This window comes from Meleagris gallopavo, chromosome Z, assembly GCF_000146605.3.
Source record: "Meleagris gallopavo isolate NT-WF06-2002-E0010 breed Aviagen turkey brand Nicholas breeding stock chromosome Z, Turkey_5.1, whole genome shotgun sequence".
Classification (NCBI taxonomy): Eukaryota; Metazoa; Chordata; class Aves; order Galliformes; family Phasianidae; genus Meleagris; species Meleagris gallopavo.
In genome coordinates this window covers 1,530,857-1,534,316 of record NC_015041.2, presented here as the reverse complement: position 1 = coordinate 1,534,316, position 3,460 = coordinate 1,530,857, and the positions used below count along the sequence as shown (strand labels likewise).

General features: G+C 38.4%; 1 protein-coding gene across 5 annotated transcripts in view; it reads right to left on the bottom strand.

Moving 5' to 3' along the window:
• The window catches only part of SMAD2 (SMAD family member 2), a 201,177-nt gene that overhangs the window by 8,601 nt on the left and 189,116 nt on the right, over positions 1-3,460 (bottom strand). The window lies entirely within an intron of this gene.

Sequence of the window (3,460 nt, the reverse complement as noted above, 5' to 3'; positions counted from 1 at the left end):
AAAAAAAAAAAAAAAGCTTTTTTTGGATAGTAAAGAGTTCATGAGGACCACACACAAATACTACGATAGACGAGCTTTTCTATGAAGTCTGTTGATAGGTCTTAGTATTTAGCCCACTGGTAGCAGAGGAAGGAGTTTTACGACATGCTGGAGCAGCGTACTGAAGGGGAGCCCATCTGAGTCAATACTTTGTCCAGCCATTGTAGAGGTCCGTTCAGATGGAGTTCAATCCAGCAAGGAGTGCTTGTAACGGTCTGCCGCCTGAAAAATTAGGTGGAAGAGGAAAGTCAGAAAGTAGTTTCTCAAACCGTGAGGTTCTCCATCACACAATCCCTCATATGGTGTGGTTCATCTATTCCTGCTACGCAAAGATTAAAATTTGCAACCAGTGTGACAAATGTACCAACAGCTCAGTCTTTAGAAAAAACAGCCACCCCACATCAATAAGAAACAACAATGATAACACCATCAAGAAGTATTCAAACAGGCTGCCCAGGGAAGTGGTGGAGTCACCACCCCTGGAAGTGCTCAAGAACCATGGAGATGTGGCACTCTGGGACATCATTAGCGGGCAAGGTGGTGATGGGTTGCCAGCTGATGATTTTAGTGGTCTTTTCTAACTTCAGTGATTCTGTGATATTCTGCTCTGAAGAATAAAATAAGAACTGAAGCAAGTGTTATGAGCACCATGCCAAATGCCTTATTCTTCAAAAGAAAGTCAAACTGAAAACTGTGCACCCACTCTGGTGTTGATGTCACAGACAGCTGTATACAGCTAACATCTCCACCTTCAAAGAGTCTGCATGCATAATTATAACTTATTTTATAATAATATAGCTATTTATATTATTATAATAACCATGTTTGAATTTAATTGACTGCTAAAAGAAATAAGAAACAGAAACACTCAGCTCTGCACAGGTGGGATGGTCTAGCAGCAGAATGCTATGGTAATTGTAAGATCTACATTTTTAGAGCAATTGTCAAGAGAGATGTACAAGGAAACCATGGTAGATGTTGTCAGAAACACTACACTGTAACAGAGTGTGTGGTTATACTGCGCCGATGTTATCTCAAAAAGGAACACTCAACTTTATCTCTGATTTCCTGTCGTCTTATTTCTACCCCTGCATGCGTTTTGTACATCCTCACGCAAACAGCTCAGAAAAAAAATGTGTTTCTCTTGTCTCCTATACCAACTTGCCCTATTTTCCCACAACAGACATTGTTAATTAAACACCACTTCGAACACCTCAGTGAAGTTGAAAGCTTGACAGTCATAAAAGTTCCATTCACTTTCCCATCCATCCTTGTTTCAGAGACCTGTTATTCAAAAATCTTCCTTCTCATCTCCAAAGTAAAGAAATCAGTATTGGACCTACTCTGCCTGAGAACTCCTGTTATTTCCCTGCACCCACTCGAGGCACAGGAGTTTTCTCAAACAAGAATGGCAAGACTACTGTTGCTAAGCCAGTTTTTCCCAGTAATTCTAGTTATTCCCAAATCAAAGTGAGGAAGCATTAAGATTCAAAGACAGCAGATTATTCAGACAGAATTCCAGCCCCTTCATTTTTACAGTCGGCACTGGAACCCTTTGCTTGAAGGAAATATGTTTATATAAGCAGAGGAACTGAAAAGGCAGAAAAAAAAAAAATCAAGCCGGTGAGAAGATGGATTTCGAAAACTGTCTTTAGTTTTACATTTTCTAGAAGAAAGCAGCTGGGCTCTGTGCTCTCTCAACACTCTAAAAAACATTGTTATCTCAGCCCTGAGCGGCTATGCCAAAACAAAGTGATCCAATAAAAGAACAATCTAAACCACAGGAAATGTAATTCCATTTTGTCTTGAATCCTCTCCCAAAGAAGGAAGTTCATTATTCCACCGCTGTCAACTCCCCTACAATGTGTTCCACAATACACTTCCTTAATATGTTATAACTGGGTCTGTTCAACAAATAGTGACAGTCACTTTGCAGCCATCTCAAAGCTGAAACCTGGTTTCTTCTACCCATAGATTTCCCACCTGAGCATCACTACATCTTTGCTGTAATTACCTCTAATTAATGTTCTTTAGAAGAATAGCACCAACTTTAACAGAGATGCACAGAAACTCATTCAGTATTCCTTCAGCAATCAGATTCTGTGCTGTTTGAGCAGTTTCCTCTGAAGCTTTTTTAACCCTATGACCTCTGAAGGGTTTGTAGACTACAAACAATCAACACTCTCTCTCCTTAGTAAAAACTTCACCCAAAGCCTCTTCACTGCTTCAACCCAAGAAATAACTCCATTCACTTCAAGCTGTCCTCATGCAATCTGACTGAGCCTTTCTTCTACTGATTTGAATGCTGTATTTAATTATGTGTGAATGTATGCATTCTCCTTTAGAGCTAAATCCAACTGTTCTTTAAACTGCAGCCAGATTTTTCCTTGCGTACCTCTTGCTAACAAAGAGGTACCAATTTATTCCATTACTCAAATTTTTCATTCCATCTAATTAGGCTTTTACAAAATTGGCTTCATTTAGCTGCAAATCCTCCCCCACATGCTGACAGCTCACATTTACGCAAGAAAAGAATAAAAACGCCAGGATCTACAGTGCAACCTGGCATTGTTTAACTTCAGAAATTACGAGGGCTTTTTTTTTTATGTTCTGTATTGCAGTAGGGTATTGATATGTGAGACTTCTTTCAGTAAACAATTTTTAAGGATGTTTAAGGGATTTTTTTGTTGTTGTTTAAAACCACACCTGTAGCTATCCAAAATAATGAAATATTTCAAGCTGCTCAGTTAGAAGTTGCTTTCTCCTTTGCAAATTACTATCCTATGTCATAAAGAGGCACCATCCTAAATGGTTTTTAGTTTGTCTTAATCGATAATATAATTGGATTCTATTCAAGAACAAATAAAATACTTTTTTTTCCCCACTCAAACTCAAGTTTTTAGCAATTTTATTACAAAAATGCACAGCTTACTCCTTCAAAGTTTTTTCCACTACAAGTCCCAGTGCATTTGCCATCACCTAAAGGAAGTTCTCCAGCTGCTGCAGTCTGAGTCACTCCAACACTTTATTTTGGATCTCCTCAACTGCATCCCACACTACAACCTAATAAACTCATTTTACAACACACCAAACAGCACAGAGATGGTAGGTCTAACAGCAATTATAAAACAAGTTCTGAAACTTCAAGATGTTGTCAATGGTTTCACCACAGTAAGCCAGCAAGCAAGATGAAGGGAATTTTGATGAAATTCCTTGCTCAGTGAACTTGAGTGAACTACAAAAATCAGTTTACTGGTCTTTTTGAGTGAGGAGTTCTATAGTTGACAGAGAGAAAAAGAAAATATGGGTTCAACTTACAGACAGCACTGTAGTAGTGTATGTACAGACTTCAATTCAGATTCAAAAAGTGTATTAGAGAAAGAAAAAAAAACATTAACTCTAAATTGAAAAGGTTCGTTTT